This window comes from Myotis lucifugus, unplaced genomic scaffold (assembly GCF_000147115.1).
Source record: "Myotis lucifugus unplaced genomic scaffold, Myoluc2.0 scaffold_44, whole genome shotgun sequence".
Lineage (NCBI taxonomy): Eukaryota > Metazoa > Chordata > Mammalia > Chiroptera > Vespertilionidae > Myotis > Myotis lucifugus.
The window spans coordinates 5367706-5387525 of record NW_005871092.1 but is presented as its reverse complement, the minus strand read 5'-3'; positions in this window follow the sequence as shown (position 1 = coordinate 5387525).

The window sequence follows — 19820 nt, the reverse complement described above, 5'->3', positions numbered from 1 at the left end:
CCAGCTTCAGCTGCTCTTCTCCTGGACACGTTCCCTAGGGCACTTAAGCTTTCTGAGCAGGCTGGCTCCCTTGGAGGAAAAAGTTAGGTAACTTTCTTTTCTTTTTTTAAAAAATTCTGGTGAAATCTATGTGACATCAAATGTGCCATTTTAGGCATGTTTAAGAGTACAGTTCAATGGCATTAAGTACATTTGTGCAACCATCACCACCATCCATCTCCAGAACTTGTTCATCCTGCAAAACGAAACTCTGTACCCATTAAACGACTCTCCATTCCCGTCTCCCTCTCCTTTGGGAGTGAACCTCTGGTACCCGGGCACTTTCCACCTCTCCTTTCATAGGGACTAATGTGAACAGCCTTTAACCAGAGGCTCCATCCGAAGATAAAGGTGCTGAGATGGACATTCATGACTTACCCTTGGCTTACATTTCAGACACACAGATTCATCTGTAACCAGTTCCTCTCCTGGTTACGTGACATCATCTCTTAATAATTGCATTAATGGTCAGCAGTAACGTATAAATAATTGTTCAAAGCCCATGTTCCAAAGGTATTCGGGCCCCACCCAGGCTGACTCCTGAGATTGCTCTTACACCCTGTGCTGTCAACTTCACATTCTGACTAATCTCACAGTAATAGGAGTGCCGTTTTCCCTTTTGAATCACATGAAAAGATGGGGAGAGAATATACTTATACTAGAGGCTCGGTGCACGAAAGTCATGCACTGGGCTGGGGGAGGTCCCTCAGCCCGGCCTGTGCCCTCTCGCAGTCCGGGACACCCCTCACTCCTTACCACCTGCCTGCAGTGGAGGTGGGAGAGGCTCCCGCCACCACTGCTGCGCTCACCAGCCATGAGCCAGGCTTCTGGCTGAGTGGTGCTCACCCTGTGGGAACACACTGACCACAGGGGGCAACTCCCATGTTGAGCATCTGCCACCTGGTGGTCAGTGCGTGTCATAGCAACCGGTCATTCTGCCATATGGTCAATTTGCATATTAGGGTTTTATTATATAGGATGTAACCCCAGGGAGGCCAGCTGATAGCACATTCCTATAAAACTATTTTGGATGAAGCGAGTGTGCCTTGCTTAGATCAATATTCAGCCTTTGGGACTGAAGGGTAGTCACAGGCGTATCCATTGCTCTCAGTGTTGAACACACCACTGTCACATCAACATTGACTGGGGCCTTTGCACTGTATAACTGTGCCACCCAAATGACATCAAGTTGAAGGCAAATAACATCAAGTGTAGAATACTCTTGGAGGTTTGAGAAGTGGGCGTGATAAATAATGTGATGTTAGATGGCTGGAAAGCTTTGCAATTTTCTTCTGGGTGCTCAGCATAGCCATCACTGTTCACCCCCCATATGCCTTTCTTTTTGGTTAATCCTCACCCGGGGATATTTTTTCTATTGACTTTTAGAGAGAGTGGAAGGGAGGGGGAGAGACAAAGAGAAAAACATTGATGTGAGAGAGACACATCAATTGGTTGCCTCCCACACACACGCACCCCGACTGAGCCTGCAACTGAGGTACGTGCCCTTGACTGGAATTGAACCCTCGATCTTCCAGTTTGCAGGCCAATGCTCTAACCACTGAGCAAAGCAGGCTAGGGCATCATGTGCCCTTCTTCAGAATTGCTAGCCATCCACGGCCCTTGCTGAAGGCAGGGGTTGATTTGACAGCATTAGCCTTATGTGGCCAGCCCTCTGGCCACAGTTGATTGGGCCACAGGGGCTCCTGACCTCAGAGAACAAATGCTGAATGAGGAGACAGAGAGGCTGGAGTCCACTGGGGGCCCTGGAGCCCAAAGGTCATGTGAAGATGAGGCTTGGGCATGTATCATGGGAAGCCAGTCGCTTAGGTTGGGGGTGGGGAGCAGGAGCATACGTGCACAGAGAGGCAGAGACAGGACCACACTGCCCTAGAGAGAGGGACAGGGACAGGGTAGCGTCCTGATGCCTTTCCGGGTCCCTGGAGGCCTCTTGAACTTCCTGTTCCAGGATCCCGGGAGAGGCCCTCTTTGCTTCATAATAATTCCCTTCTGAATTGTGCTTTTTTGGGAATCAGAATCAGTTCCTTACCACCAAATGCTCTGTGTGGAAAGCACTCCGAGGCTGGGGGTCTGTCTGTCTGTCCCATCAAAAGCAAACTCCTCCAATTACCCAATTGAAAAATGGGCAAAGAATTTTCATAGACATTTCTTCAAAGAAGATATTTATGAGCACATGAAAAGATGCTCAAGGTCATTAGTCATTAGGGAAATGCAAATGAAAACCACAATGAAATACCACTTCACACCCACTAGGATGGCTATTATTAGTACTTTAAAATTTTTTAAAAAAATATTTATCTTGAAAGTATTACATATGTCCCTTTTCCCCCCAGTTGACCCCTTCTAACCCATGCAAGACCCCCACCCCAGGCCTTCACCACCCTATTGTCTATGTCCATGGGTTATGCATATATGCATACAAGTTCTTTAGTTGATCTCTTTTCCACCTCTTCCCTCTGAGATTTGATAGTCTGTTCCATGCTTCCATGTCTCTGTATCTATTTTGTTCATCAGTATATTTTGTTCATTAGATTCCACAAATGAGTGAGATCATGTGATACTTGTCTTTCTCTGACTGGCTTATTTCGCTTAGCATAATACTCTCCAGGTCCCTCCATGCTATCTCAAAGGGAGAATGGCTATTCTTTTTTAAAAAGGAAAACAAAAAGTGCTGATGAAACAGAGAAATGGGGACCCTCAGGTGTTGCTGGTGGGAATGTAAAAGGATTCAGCGGTGTGGAAATAGTTTGGCAGTTCCTACGTTACTAAACATAAAATTTCCATATGACCCAGCAATTCTACTCCTGGGAGTACCCGAAAGAATTGAAGGCAGGGTCTCAAGCAGATACTTGCCCATGAATGTTCATAGAAGCATTATTTGCCATAGCCAAAAGGTGGAAACAACGCAAATGTCCATCAACACATAAACGGTTGAACAAACTAAGGTCTACCCTACAATGGAATATTTTGCAGCCTTAAAAAAGAAAAACAATTCTGATACATGCTACAACATGGGTGAACCTTGAAGGCACTATGCCTAGTTAAAGAGAGTAAACACCAAAGGACAGATAGGGTCTGATTCCACTCATATGAGGTACCTAGAATAAGACAAGTTCACAGAGAAAGAAAGTAGAATGGTGGTTCCCAGGAGCTGTGGGTGGAGGGGAGGGAAGAATGGGAATTATTGTTTAATTGGCACAGAGTTTCTTTTGGGGGTGAAAAGAACATTCTGGAAAAGAATAGTGGCGATGGTTGTTCAACGTTGTGAATGTACTTAAAGTCACTGAACTCTACACTTAAATCTGATTAAAATGCTGCATTTCATGTTATTTATGTTTTACCACAAGAAAAACAAACAAATGGCAGCGGAGAACAGATTTCTTTCCTTCCGCCATTTTGCCGTGGTCTTTGAGCATCTGGCCAAGGCCACCTGACACTTTCTCGTGAGGAGGGTCAGTGTTACTGCTCGCAGCTGAGACTTGGCAGCCTAATAGGAGGGAGCTAATTGTTGACTGGCCCGTGTTGCCACCAAAGTGTTTTTCAAGACCAATTGGGGGTCCAGTCCTAAGATGGTGAGCACATGAAGGCTGACTTTGTGCTTATTCAGTGGAACTGCCCTCCCGGAGCACAGGGGCCTGGGTCTCACTCTTTTGAAATGGCTTCCTAAGTATGTGCTGCTGTAATTTTTCTTACCGTGATACTCATTCTACCCACACGGAACCCAGAGATCTCCCCCAGATTATTAAAGATAAGCTAGGAAGAATCTTCATTACAGATTTATAGTCATGAAAAGTTGAAACCCAGGTAAATGTCCAAGGTAGAGATATCGTTAAATTAATTATGGTATATCCAGATGATAGAATAGTATGCAGCCATTAAAAGTCCTATTTCTTTTTTTTTTAAATATATTTCATTGATTTTTTACAGAGAGGAAGGGAGAGAGATAGAGAGTCAGAAACATCGATGAGAGAGAAACATCGATCAGCTGCCTCCTGCACATCCCCTACCGGGGATGTGCCCGCAACCCAGGTACATGCCCCTGACCGGAATCGAACCCGGGACCCCTCAGTCCGCAGGCCAAAAGTCCTATTTCTAAGGATATGTCATGATGTGGGGAAGTGCTCATAATATAATTCATGTGAAAAAGCAGGGCAAAGATCTGGATAGTCGTCATGGTTCCAGTATTGTTACGGCCATATCTGTATAGAAAACTTCTGTAAGGAAAAACACTGAAATGTTACAGTGATTATTCCAGAGTAGAAACGTTATAGGTCATGTGATTTGTTTCTTTATACTTTTCATTTTTTTTTCCTAGAAGGCATACTATGTTATTTTTATATTCAGGAAAATAAAATGTTATTCACTTTTTGTGAAAGAAGGTGAAGTGAGGTAGTTTTGGTGTAAAGAAGACGTCTAGCACAGCACTCCTAGGTCAGTGTTTTAAAAGCCGAGAGGCCCTTGACCTTGGCCTGGATCTGCACCTGTCACATGTGTTAAGAGCAACTCTGAGCGGCGGTTTCCAGCCTACTATTCCTCTTGGAGACCTCAGCTTGGTGCATCATTTGTTTTGTTTGCTGCAGACTGGAGGTGGAAACACAGCCGCCTGCTTCTTTTGCTAGAGTTTGTGTCTGGGTTTTGTCCATCGCTGTCGTATTTACACCTTTTTGTCCTTCTGAAGGCTTCACTCCCTGTCCCCTACACCACTTCCTAAGTTGTACAAACCCACCCACCTTCTACACCCCAGCAGCCCCCACCCCCAATGCTTCAGAATTCCTGATTGTTTACTCAAAAAGAAGAGTGATTCATGCTTGGAATTCCAGGGCTTGTTTATCATCTGCGTGACAGTTATTTGGGGGAACTTCCAATCTATCTTGGTTTGAGTCTTGCGGAAAGGAATAAATGACTCTTCTTCCCCAATAAAATATGTTGCCAGCTCGCTATTGTATGGAATAGTTAAACAACAAACAAAATAAAAGCCAGTGACATACTTCCTGTTAGCATCACGGGCATTCTTACAAAAGGGAAAATAAGTCAGAAGTTCACTACAAGTGGTATTTTGTACCACTTATTACTGCCATTTGCCATTTTCTTGATGAGCACGGTGCTTCAGATGCTGTGGGAATTGTTACATGTGCACTTCATAAATATGAGCCATGTTATTGGCCTTGGCAGCTTCTCTTTTGGAATATTTAGAATATTTAGTATGATTTGTGTGTCTTCTGTACTACATGGAGCAATGTGGGATTATGCAACGATATTTTAACTCAAAATTGTCAAAATCTATAACCACAAAGAGGAACATGCTTACAATGACCCTGGGGAATATTGTGGTTTTTTTAAATCTTGTTTTAAAAATAATAATAGCAGTTTTTTTGTTTGTTTTTTTTTCTTTTTTTTCTTTGCACTCTTTCAAAAAGCCACTAGGTCTAGGCAAAAGCAACAAATTCTTTGAAGACTTTGGAAACAAACCACTTTCCTTAGCCAAAATGGAAACAACCAGGGCATTAAAATAATTAAGTAATTTGAAATGAAAACTCTATGAGGTTGAAATGTAGAATGCGCCTACAGAGCCACTTGGAAGAGCAAAATCTCAAAATGAAAACGAACCTAGAACGCTTGCTAGGAAGAGTGGCCAATGTCATCAAATTCAGCCTCACCAGCACAATGCACCCTTGAGAGTCTTCCTTGACGCTGGTGAATATTAAGGCTGTTTGGACACAATTATGGCTATTGTTGGTCACAGCTCTGGCATGATGTTAAACTAACAACATGCTCGGCTGTCGTCTCAAGGTCAAGCTCAGACCATACCAGAGCTTAGCTGAGTGGGTGATGAGAAGCAAGTACAAGATCATATCCATTTGCTATGGTGATGGAACACCTCCATTATAAGAACACAATTTTTTAAAAAAATATATATTTTTATTGATTTTTTACAGAGAGGAAGGGAGTGGGATAGAGAGTTAGAAACATCGATGAGAGAGAAACATCGACCAGCTGCCTCCTGCACACCTCCCACTGGGGATGTGCCCGCAACCAAGGTACATGCCCTTGACCGGAATCGAACCTGGGACCCTTCAGTCCGCAGGCCAACGCTCTATCCACCGAGCCAAACCCGTCTTGGCAAGAACACAATTTTTAATTACGGTGACACTTTATCCATAAGTGGGGAATAAATTCAAATATTTAAAAACTTAAAAGAAAAGGATACCCAATAGGGAGAGGCTGTGAAATTCCTCTTATGAGTGGTGCTCCATCTTCTGGAGGGAAGAGCCAGGGAAACTATCTAGAAGAACTTGAATTAGGGGCCTTGCCCATAATCAGCAATTATCAGAGATGACTGCTTTTGACCTGTTTATAGGGCAGGGCAAACTTTTATTCACTAAATAAATGCTCTTATCACTCGTCAATGACCCTTTGAGGCCCCCAAGACACCTTACCTCACTCATAGCTCAGGAATGTCTTACATACCCAAGTTCCTTTACTATCTCTGAACCTCTCCCACATGTGTGGTCTCTGACTCTCTCATGTATGTGGGGTTCCCAGACATATGTATATATTAAATTTGGTCATTTTCTCTTGTTAAAAAAAATAGTCAAACTCCTTGACTAATGTTAAAAGTCCACCCTAAAGGCTGCCCTAGGAACGCAAAGGAACACATGCTTAAAAGTCTTAGGAATGTAATCTACTATGTTATAAACATCAATTATATCATCAACTTTTGTTCATTGATTTTTATGTTGTTAAAAATGTAAATATTTATGATGGCATTTAACAAGTCAGTATTGATTTATTGATTTTAATTTAACATGCCGAATCCCCCTCTAAAAATGGGAAGAAGAAATAATGTAGGGAAAGTAGCACATGATTATTGCTCTTACTGTAGTGAGATATAATTCACATAGGCAATTCACCCACTTAAAATGTATAATTCAGTATATTCACAGAATTATGCAACCATCACCACCATCAATTATTAGAACATTTTCATTATCCCAAAAAGAAATCCTATATCTCTTAGTTGTCACTCCCTACTTCCCCGTCTCATCACCTCCAGCCCTAAGCAACCACCAATCTGCTTTCTATAGATTTGCCTATTCTGGACATTTCATATACATGGAAATAACACAATATGTGGTCCTTTGTGTCTGGCTTCTTTGCAGTTGGCATGTTTTCAAGGTTTATTCATGTTGTAGCGTGTATCAGTACTTCATTCTTTTTATGCCAAATAATATTCCATTATAATGACATACTATATATATATATTAATCCTCACTGAGGATATGTTTATTGATTTGAGAGAGAGAGAAGCATTGATCAGTTGCCTCCTGTTCTCACCCGACCAGGTATTGAACCCACAACGTTTTGGTGCACGGGACGATGCTCCAACTAACTGAGCCATCTGGCCAGGGCAGAACTTTCTCTTTATGGGCATAGGTCCCTCTCATTTTTCCTTCCTAGCAATATTGACAGTGTTTTCAGTTGTATGTGTGTGAACGAATTAACTTGAAAATAGGTGTGAATTCTCTCCTTAGGTAAGTCAACATGCACACTTTTTCATACAAGGAGTTCTGCAGTTTTCAGGAATGGGTATGTGAGTTACTCCAGTACTTCTGGGGAAATTTTAAGCAAATACTTATCATTAGTTCTAGAATTACACTATTATTTTTATATGTATTTTCCTCATATTTTTATATGTGAAAGCCTTTAATTCTTAAAATTTTTTATCTGAAAACCTTGTGTCAAGGTTTACTTTCCTGTAAATCTTGGCATTTTATTCACTCATTTATTGATTTCATTCATTTGTTCAAAGCCATTCATTTATTGAAAGTCAATGGGGGTTTTAAGGGTGTAGGAGAGAGATGGAGATGGGATTGGAGAGGTGGGTGGAGGTGGCTCTCGAGGGTTCTGTAGGCTTGATTTTGGGTTACATTCTATGATCAGTGGGAAGGCACAGATGAGTTTCAAGGAAGGAAGTGATGTGATATGTCTAAAGAAGGTACCTCTGGAGTTTTGGAAATATGTATAGGGCCAGTACAGAAAAGAGATAATGGTGGGTTGGATTAGAGAGGTGACAATGCCGATGGGAAGAAAGGGATGGATTGGGGATATATTTTGCAGGTAGCCATAGGAGAGAAATGAGAGGGGGTGGGGAGGGGGAATGAGAGAGAGAAGGAGAATGAAAAATTCAAGCATTCTTCCCAGGTTTCTGGTTCAGGCTACTGGGTGGGTGGTGGTGCCATGAAGTCTAGGATGCTTGTAAGACATCTGAATGGAAGGGGTAAATGAGCATCCATGCATGCTGAGGAGAGCTCAAAGGTGGGACTCCCACCGGAGAGGTACTTTCAGGCATCTATAGGCAATGGATGATACAGCTGTGGGACCACTAAGGTCCTCTTGGAAGAGAGGCTGGAGGGTGGAGAGGAGAGGGCTCCCGACCAAAAGCCCTGGCAGGCATTGACAGGTTGGACAAAGGAAGAAGCTCTTGCAAAGGAGACACAGAAGAGGCAGACAGAAAGTGGAAGGGAAGCCACGAATGCGGCTGCCACGGAAGCCAAGAGAGAGGAATGCTTTGAGAGGGAGGCAATAAGAACCTGCAGGTCTTGACCGGGGAAACTTAAATGGAATGGCAGGGAGATAAGGTTAAAAGTTGGATTGTGGTGGGTTAAGGAGTAAAAGGGAGGTGGATCCAGGGGTGTGTGTAGACAAGTCCTTTGAGAAGTTTGGATAAGAGAAAGAGCAGAGAAGTGGGGAGGTAGCTGGAGGTGGATGAAAAGGGAGGTTTCCTTTAAGATAAGAGATATGAGCATACTTGTTCACTAATGAGGATGAGTGAGACGAGGGGGAGAGAAAAGGGCGAGGGCGAGAGGGAAAGCCCTGGCGAATCACTTTGTATTTTAAAATATGTATGAGGCAAGATTAGCAGTTGAGAGCTGGGGTGTGGAGAGAGCAGAGAGGAAAATGTTTGGGACCGGTCTCCTCTTCAGTGGGAAAATATGCTTACGTACTAGGGAGAGAAGGAATTGGAATGTCAGGCTGTGTTAAGAACCAGTGAAATAATTCATTTTAAGTGAAATCAAATTATCCAACGACTGTGAGGTAATATTCGGGGAAGCAAAACACAGGGTTTAGGTAACAGTGAATGTTTCCTAATTCTCCTTCGGTTCCCTAAGGAGAAAACCTCCCTGTGGGGAGAACACATCTGCAGCACGTCTGCACCTGCCGTCCAGGCCCCACTGTGGAGCAGGCCTCAGACCCGGAGCGCTCCATCTGAAACCTCACCAGGCGGGAGCTGGAAAACACTGCTTTGCTATCCTTGTCTGTAATTTAAAAAAAAAGTTTTTATTGATTTCTGAGCGAGGAAGGGGGAGGGATAAGGATAGGAACATCAATGATGAGAATCATTGATTGGCTGCCCTCTGCACGCCTCCTACTGGGGATCGACCCTGCAACCCGAATATGTGCCCTGACCGGGAATGGAACTGGTGATTTCCTGGTTCATGGGTCGATGCTCAACCACTGAACCATACCGGCCAGGCAACATGTCATTTTTTATGTTGAGAGTATGCCTTTCCTGAGAGGAGGAGGAAAAAGTCTCTTTTCTTTGTTCTCTTCTGGCTTTCCAGCCATCTATATAGACTTGCTTCTAGCAGAATAGTCTCCTGTAGGGTGACCAACTCTTTCGATTTGCCTGGGACTGTTCTGGTTTTAAAATGGAAAGTTCTGGGGGAAATCCTAGGAATTCCCTCAGTCTCAGGCAAAACAGGATGGTTGGTCACCCTGATCTTAGGTCCAGAGACAAAGCATACACTCGTGGGGTGGTGTTTCTCTTGGACACTAAAGAATGTTTGAATGGTTGTGTCCAGAGACCTGTGTTTTGACAAAGTCAAAGGGAATTAAATGATTTCCTCATTCCCATTTAGACTACAGTGAAAATATTAAAACCCTGCTGTTTTTGTTAATACAAGTTATGTAATGCATTAAAAGAAGGGTTTGTTGCATCAGCAGTTGCTTTCATTGGGCTGAGCTAGGAAGACCTGCAAAGAACCATTCTTCAAGGCATGTTTATAAAACCTGCTATGTTCATAGTGAAGTGTAAACCCCAATCGGCTTCATACAGGTGGCATTGCATGGTGCACCTGTCTGCACAACAGACTGTGTTTACCCAAAATATTTGGGATCTGCATTGTGTGTTACCTTAAAGTAATGCTAACTGCTCTGATAAACAACTCCAAAATGAATTGCGTAACACAATAGAAGTTAATTTCTCACTAACATAAAGTCCAAAAACAGACGTTCCTGATAGGGTGGTAATTCTCCAAGCAGTGATTTATCCATTTTGTGGTTTATCCAACATATGGCTTCTAAGGTTGTCATGATTATTTGTATCAAGCCAATGGAAGGATAAAGAACATAGAATAACATAGAACATGGGATGTTTGGGGGATGGTGAGCTTGGATGTGACAGATGTTATCTATTTACATTCCATTGACTAGACCGTAATCACAGGCCACACCCAACCGCAAGATGGTCTGGGAAATGCTGTCTAGCTAGTGACCAGGAAGAAAAAGGAATGGGTTTGGTGAAAGCTAGCAGCCTCTGTCACAGACCAGTGCCTTGTGTCTTTCTCACCATAAACCAGGGACAGATTTCATCTTAAATGCAAGAAACCTGGGAGGGCAGAAACAGTGAGGTTGAATTCTGTTTCTCTTCCTCTCTCTAAACATACTTCATCTTCACACTTGAGTTGTCACATGTTTTTGGTTTTTTTTTGTAATTCATTTGGGTCAAATAAAAATAGAGTCAGTTTCTTCATGTGCCACCTCAAACTCTTTAGGAAAGGAGGTGAGGTCATAATTGTAAACAAATACACTTATCACATGTGAATGATATCTTGGCTTGAACAGGGCTGGAAAGTTCCCCTACTCCTGAGGCTAACTTCATAAGACGTGCGGAGGTCTGCATTCCTGTCTTATTTCTGCAATAAATTACCACAAATTTAGTGGCTTCAAATAACACACATTTATTATCATAGGATTCTGGAGGTCAGAAGTCCAAAATCAGTCTCAAGGTGTCAGTAGAGCTGTGTTCCTCAAGGAAGCTCTAGCAAAGAATCCATTTCCCTGACTTTCCTAGTGTCTTAAGGCTGCCCACATTCCTTGGCTCATGGCCTCACACCCTACTACCTCTGCTTCCATCAACACATCTCCATCTCTCTCTGACTCTCCTGTCTCCCTATGATAAGGACCCTTGCAATTACTTTGGGCTCACTTGGATAATTTTGTATAATCTCTCCATCTCAAGTTCCTTAACTTAGTTATACCAGTGAAGGTACCATGTAAGGTAACACATTCAAATGTTGCAAGGATTAGGATGTAGTGGGGAGCTGTGCTTCAGCCTACCATAAGATCCTATGTTCTACTTTGAGTGGTAATCAGCAAGTCTCAACATACATGCAGAGGAGGAATAGGTATGATTTTATCACGGACCTGACTGAAGTGGGATGGGGTACAGAGCAATCTGTGGGGCACGGGAGGAACCAAATTATCAGGAATTATAACAACCATTAAATAATGGCATCAGCACACAATGGGAGAGGAAACATGAAAACAAACACACAAATAATACTCCATGACTCTCTTCATGGAAATTCATGAATATGTGGGAGGAAGCACATCAGAGTCTTTGTGGAAAGATAAAAGGAGAGAAGAACAGGAGTGGGTTTTGTGGAACTATATTGGAGATAGATTTTAAAAGATTCTCAAAGCTGATCACAGGGCCATGAGAGTTAACAGGGAGGGACTTCAACTCTTCACACAATGCAAGGGCGTTTTGGAGCTGAAACAGAGCAATTCTTACTTTGCTCCCAGTTTAATCTCCCAGAGGTTCCATAGAGCATTTTGGGACACCATCAGAATCCAGTTCTGGCCAATAAAGAGAAATTCGTTCTGTGGAAATGAAAGTAATCTTGGGGAAAGAGACCATGGAGGGTGTCATGCATGTATTCAGATGATTTTGCGTGGGGGCCTGAGAGAGAGGGGACAATTACATTTGTTCCAGGTGCTATGCTAGGTGCCTTACAGCTCTATTACCTTTAAACAATGCAAAACTTCTATGAAGTCAGTAAATGTATTAGTTACCTATTGCCGTGTAACAAATTACCCCCAAAGTTAGTAAATGGCTTAAAACAATAATGATCATTGTGGTTCTGAGGGTTGACTGGGTCTATCTAGGGGTTAGAAGACTATAGCTGGGGCAGAACTTATCCTGAAGGCTTCTTCACACACATGTCTGAGACCTGGGAAGACTCAAACATCAAGAAACTGAAAAAGCTAGTCACTCCTGAAAGCCAAACTTCTTACATGGTGGTTCTGGGCTCCAAAGTGGGGTTCCCATATAAAATATAGGACACTTGGTTAAAATTTAAATTTCAGAGAAACAACCAATAGCTTTTTAGTCTTGGTATATCCCATTGCAATATTTGGGATGTACACTAAAAAGTTATTTATTTTTCTGAAATTCAAATTTAACTGGCCTTTTTGTGTTTTACTTGCTAAATCTGGCAAGCCTATTTCAAAAGTGCATGTCCTGAGAGAGAGCCAGGCAGTTAGGGTTTTGCCTTGAATGGCTTAGTCTCAGAAGTTGTATAGCATTCTTCTGTGTGCCCAGATAGGGGCTGTCAGCATGACATTGTAAGAAAACAAGTGGGATGGAGCACACATATGTAGTTACTGGTGTGGACATCTTTGGGAAGGAAAATCTATGTAGAGTAGCTCTCTTTTGTAGAGATTAGGAAACTTAGATACAAGCACATTCAATGACTTGGTGAGGTGATATTGCCAATGAATGGGAGAGCCAGGATTCAAACCCATGGCTGTCTGAATCCAAAATCCATTTTTGAGTTCATGATAGCCAAGGTTGGGGAAAGTTTTGCAGTTAAGATATACAATACTCGGGGAGAAGGGTATAGGAAGAGATTAACCAAAGAACATAGACAGTAGGGTGGAGAAGGCCTGGGGTAGGGCAGGGAACCAGGTGGGGAGGGCAAGGGGAAAAAAGGGGGGAGGGCATCTGTAATGCTCTCAACAATAAATTTTTTTAATAAAAGCAATACAATGTTGACTTTAGGGAAGCAGATTTCCTGAAGATCGGAGGAGAGATAGGCCAGATGTCATAGTCAGAGACTTTCACATGAATGTTGTCTCCAGAGAGTGAGGATGCTCAGAAATGTCTCTGTAAATCTGCAATCGCAAGTGATCCTCCGCAGAAGAAAAGGAAAGGGAGCCAGTAAAACCAGAGGCCGCGCAGGAAATCCTCTGATGTTCTCAGGCTTTAAAAGGGCAGGAACCAAAATGGGAAGGAAGAGCACTTAACCAAGGACAAATGGAAATGAGTGGCAGAGAATTGTAGGAATCGCAGCAGGAAGCGTTACACCCTACATGGTCTCCGGGAGAATGTTCTGGAAACAAGGAAGGGCTACACCTGCTGCTTCAGGTCAATGGCGCATTTATGGGTCAGAAAAAGGAAGACACTCTTCCAAGACAATGACCTTGAAATGAAAGCAGCTTCTGGAACACAGGAGATGATCAATACATATTGGCTCAGTGCACGACAGAACAAGCAAATATGTTTAGGAGGGAAATGAAGTTACGCTGGAATTGGCCACGGTAAAACACTTCTGGTGCAGAAAATCTACAGCCAGGTAGGATACTAAGAACAGAGGCTATAAAGGAGGAAGCGGGGAACGAACGTACATCAGTATAATGTCTAGAAGGAATAATTCGTGATAATTAAAATGGGCTATTTGGCAAAAATTAGGACTACTATACATTACATAATTGGCCAAAGAAGTTGTGATTCAGAAGTATTTTGGTTTGAAGTGGTTAAAATGTAAAACAAAGACATTTGTTGTAAAGGGTTGTCTTGTTTTAGTATAATTTTAAAAATCTGATTCTGTGTTTTCTTGCTAGGAAAACAAACCCCATTAGCTCCATTTCTTGCTAAAGAGGTAGTATCAAATGTTAACTTTTACTCAGATCCTTTAGCTTGGAGTGTAGTTTACTAACAAAGGACATTGTCTTATAACTATTTCAATTTCCACTCTAAGAAAAACAGGGGAATATTTCCTGGCGAAGTAAATACAATAAAAGGTTTGTTTTTGGTTTGGTTGTACTTTTAAAAGTTGTTGCTGAAAGTGATTTTGACTAAGGTAATCAATAAGATGCTTTGTTTTATTTGCTTACAGACTTTATGAATAAATGCTGGCATTTTCCATTAAGCGCTTGTGAGATTTGCATTTACGTACCTGGGGTTGAAACCATTTTTGCTTAATTTGGTATTCTGAAATCTGTTGATAGACTAAAAAAAAAATGCTCAAATACATTTGTTCAATCATCGTTTTTTTGAATTCCTACCATGCGCAGTTCCTTTTCTGAGTAATGGAGATAGAGCAATGAATAGGATAAGGCCCGGTAAACAAGTAATAGACAAGGTTTAAAAAGTAACTTCAGAGAGTAATAGATTCCATAAAAATTAGTTAACTGGGGGTGTAAGGCTGTTGTTTCTGCATCTCATCTCCATCCTGAAGTCAGCAGGCAGGCACTTTCGAAGTCGAGATGAACGTGAAGTGAGGGAGGAAGGACACGTTGGGAGCTGCAAGGATGAGCGGGCACCTGATGGACCTCTGACTTCTTCAGGCCTCCAGCCTTGGTGCCTCCTGTCACCGGGCTGTGTGCACCTGGTTGGGAGCTGGAGTTGCTGAAGGGAGACATCCCAGGGGAACTGAAGTTGCTATGGCTCAGCTGCTCTGCTGGTCAACACAATGAGCCAGCAGATACGCGTCCATGCGAGCGAGCTGCAGTAGCACCTGGTGCCCGGCATCGACCTTCCTACAAAAAAAAAAAAAGAAAAGAAAAAAAAATGCTGCACTTTCATTTCTGCTTCCAGATCTCGTGCACAATGATGGGTCATGCTAACCTGGAACCGTGCATGGAGGGAAATTCTGAGAAATGGAGTTCCGGCTTAGCTGGGTTGACACAATACAAGCCCACCAGCTGGTTCCAGGAACAGCGAGATGACCGGGCTGGCTCACCTCCCTCATCTTGGCTCATGCCTTGCCGCCTGCACACTTATTTAATACTGTAGCCTGCTCTCACTGGCCCAAACTCGACATGTCCAATTCCTCTCTAATTTCTCTTTATTCCCCATAGCCCTCATCACCTTCTTTCACATTATATTATTAATCATTATGTTTATTGCTTGCTGTTTGTTTCCGCTCAGTAGAACTGAAGCTCCACAGGAACATAAATATTTTCCCATGTTGTTCCCTCCTGTGTCCCGAGCACCTTGAATGGCCCTGTCACAGCGAGGGCACCTGACACAGGCTGTTGAGGGAAAGAGGACAACGGGGGGTCAGAGAGAGTCTGGGAAAGTCAGAGTGGCCAGGTCAGGTAGTGTGGATTGTATCTGATGTGTGGTGAGATGCCTTGGCGGTTTGCATCAGAGGAGTCATGCACTCTGTCTGGTATTTTTAAGAGATCACTTTGGCCATGTGTGTGTGCCGGGGTGGGCATGAGGGATGCGGCAGGAGGGTGAGCCTGGAAGCGGGAAGACCAGGCAGGAAGAGATTGTAGTTGTCCAGTTGGGGTGAGAATGGCTTGGACTGTGGTGGCTGCAGAGATGTGGAGGCAAGGGGTCAGATTCGAGCTATATTGTGATGGCGGAGCTGTCAGCACTTGCCAATGGGGTGGATGTAGAAGATGAGGGTAGCTCAGGGATTCATCCCGAGCTGCTGAGTGACATGGGGGGCCCATTAGCAGAGATGCAGACTGGGAGAGGAACAGGTTTGAGGACGGAAACCAAGATTTTCATTTATTTATTCAACGAGTATTTACTGAGTCCTGACTACGTGCTGCTTACTATGTCGAGTCTTAGGGATACAACAGTGAACAAACTGGGCTAAAACCCTTGCCCTCAGGGAGCTTACATCCCAGCGGGAGGAAAAAATGATAAACAGGAGAGTCAGTAAGGTATGAATATTCCGAGGTGATAGGAGTTAGGGGATAAGGAAGGGAGTATGGCGTGTGAAAGGAGGTCGTCATGTATAATTAAGTGGCCAAGGAAGGCCTCTGTAACAAGGGGCCTTTGATAAAGACTTGGAGGAGGTGAGGGAGGAAGCCATGAGGACAGCTGGGCAAGAACTTTCCAGGCAGATGGACTGGCGTGTTCCCTCAGAGTGGAGCCTGTCTGCCACATTTGAAAAACACCAAAGAGATCAGCATGGCAGGAGGGAGAGCCGTGAGGGAGGAGCACAGGGAAGTGATGAGTTGGGGGTATGAATCAGACCATTTTACAGATTTGTGTTTGGCATGAGATGAGAAGCCATTGGAAGCCGAGGAGTGACATGAGCCAAAGTAACCTTTGAGAGGTTTGGGACACCCAGTGGACATCCTAGTGGAGGTGTCGAGGAGGAAGCTGGGTATGAGTCTGGAGCTCAGGAGAAATATAGCTGCGTTTGGGTGCTTTCGGTGTACAACAGTAGCTAATGTCACGGGACTAGATAAGGTCAACCAGGGACACATTATAGACAGAGAAGAGCAATCAAAGGCAGCAGAGATCCAAGACAAAAGTGTCATGCTCAGAGACACAAGCCATCTGCAGTCATTCCCGGTTCTGCTTCGTTCACACTTGGGGCCACTATTGGGAGCAATGGCTGATCTAATTCATATGCAGTTCTCTGAGAGTCCATAATAAAAGTCATTTACAAATTCAAAATGTGCATTAGATATGTGTGCATATTGTAGTTCTTTGTAAGAAAAGCTGTGACTATAAGTGGTATCAGGTGAGAAGATGTAGATGACAGGACCCCGAGTGGCCAAAGGTTCTCAGCCATAGGTAATGTCCAACCTTTGTTCCTGGGACCACACCTAGGCTTCTGTGGCAGAGGATGGTGCTTTGTGCAATAAGACCAGTTAAAGTCGCAGTGGGCTTGAAGCTTTTGCTCAACAATTATTCTCGCCTGTCCACAGATGGCCAGATGCTAGCAGTAGTGTTCTGGTAAACCAGCTCTCCAGGATGGAATGGGGTGGGAGGAGACTGGTTTGTAATGTTTGCCAATTTCTATGGTGTAACTACTCCCAACAAGCCAATTTCATGTTACCAATGATTTGACAACTGGTTCACAAAATTCCTGCAATTTTCCTGAATATGTAACAGCATATGAACATTTTCCCCCCCTAACCTATAGCTAGGTTATACTTTTAAAGTCCCAATTCCTGTGGCTTCTCAGAATTTTCTCCACTTCCTGTAACCATGCCTACAGTTCAATTGAAGATGGCTGGGTGCCCAGCACAATTCCGTTTACCTCTGGAAGGAATTCCTTCTCTGTTACAGTCACTGGTAGACATCAGCATGTGTTTTCTGAATTGAGCTGCTCTTCTTGTCTTTTCCTACCTCAGGATACTTGTCCTTGCTTGGGGTCTGCCATATATCCATACATATACTACTCTTTCCACATTGTTTAATTATTTTTAAAAAATATATTTTATTAATTTTTTTATTAGAGAGGAAGGGAGAGGGAGAGGGAGAGGAATAGAAAGTTAGGAACATTGATGAGAGAGAAATATCGATCAGCTGCCTCCTGTACACTCTCTACTGGGGATGTGCCCGCAACCAAGGTACATGCCCTTGACCAGAATCAAACCTGGGACCCTTCAATCCGCAGGCCGACGCTCTATCCACTGAGCCAAACCAGTTAGGGCTATTTAATTATTTTAAGACCTTCTGTGAGGAGGGCCCTGAACTTGATGGTGATCCAAAAGGCACAGATCTGCCCTCAGGGCCTTATAGGAGAGTTGAGAAAAATGGAAAGAATACCCAGGAAGGTTGTTGTTGTTGTTGTTGTTACTTTTTGAATCTGCAAACATTCCATGCAAAATGAGAGACACAGATGGAGTTCACAGAAGGGAAACACAGGCAGCTTTCACTGGGATGTGGGACGGGAATCTGTGCTAATGCAGAAACTGGGCACGTGCAAAGCTGGGGACTGGGATCCCATTGGCTTTTCTCATTTTCATTTACCACCTTGCATCAAGGAATACACTGTTCCCTAAAGTACTTTAATGATCAGCAAAATGCTGTATTTACCTTGGGACAAAGACCGATAGTATATATTTACTTATTTAAATCTATGCACTACTCTCCCCACCCCTACCCCAAATTCCACCCCATTTCTAAAAGTCATGCATCCTATGGGACTCATTGCTACTTAGGGGTAGGAAAGAGACTCTTTGCTAAGCAGATTCACTACACTTAGAGCCCAGTGACCTTTCTCTCAGATGTATATTGTGTTGGGAGACATGCGTCAAGCTCAATTAGTTGCTCAGTGGGTTCCCTACTGGTCAGTGCAACCTCTTTTTCAATGCTCACCAGGGGACCTGGCATGAAGCATCTCCGTTGGGTCATGTGGCTGGGAGAAGAAGCAAACAGCCACACCAAAGCGCCACCACCCCCAGGTCTCCAGGACAGGAGGCAATCTGTGGTCAATGGAAGACAGGACTATCCCCCATCATCCTTTCTGTATGTGTGATGGTGGTTTGGGTGGGGGTGAGGATGGGTGCACAAATCAGATGACAGCCAGACAGAGTCCCTTCTCACTGGCGACATTTGTGCTGCATTCTTCTCCCCTCCTGGTGAGCATTGCAACACTCAGCCCGGTGGGTCTGGGAGCCAAGTGGCTGATTGGGAGCCCCAGGAGGCAACACATACAAATGGCTCTTCAGGCCACCAGTTCCCCTGAAACTTGCTAAACTGCGACTTTCAAGCCAAGAGCAGCATTTTTTCCACAGCTCAAGTCTGGAAAAGACTATGAACCCACATGGGTCAGAAAAACCAAAGGTGTTTTTTTGCAATTTTGCGAGGAGCACTTCGAGGACAACTCCAAAATTCCAGATGTGCAGCAGCTGGATGAAGGGTGTCCACAAATCTGCATTGCAGCTTAAGAAAGGCAACTGCTGAAGGCTTCTTTTTTTTTTTTTTGAAAGTATATTATTATTTTTTATATTGGCAGTTTATTTTTAGTTGCATAGTCCAATTTTTTAAATTAACTTTATTAGGGTGGCATTGGTTAATAAAATTATATATGTTTCAGAAATCTTCACCTCCTGCCCACTTCATTTTATTTTATAGTATTTTATTTTATTTTATTCCTCATCTGTATATTGTATTCTGTGTTCACCACCCAAGTCAAGTCTCCTACCATCTCCCTTCTAAAAACAGACCTTTGATTTTCTTCTCTCTCTCTCTCTCTCTCTCTCTCTCTCTCTCTCTCTCTCTCTCTTTATTTTTTTTCCCTAAAGCTTATCGGAACCTCTGCACTTATTTGTTTGGAAAGAAATAAAGAGGGAAAAACTGGCATCCATTGTTTTGTTTTCTCAATTTTCTTGTTAACTGACTCATGATAAAAAATGACAATTTCAATTCCACAGAACAGAACAGAAAAATAGAGAATTTATAGGCAGCTATTGGAAACAAAAGGACCATCTGGTTTTTTATGTGTAATTTTTCTCAGAAGTTGTCCTCTCCCAGTGCTAAAACCGTTTATTTTTCCCTCACTGCACCAGGTTGAATATTCCTATTTTCCCATAGAGCCGCAGAGCCCAACTCAGGTGGGTTTCTCTGAAAACGCCTCTCCACCCTAGGGGAGGTGGGCTTCAGGATCACAGGCCTGTGGGGTAATCGGAACATCTGTCTCTTATGGGGAGGGGCG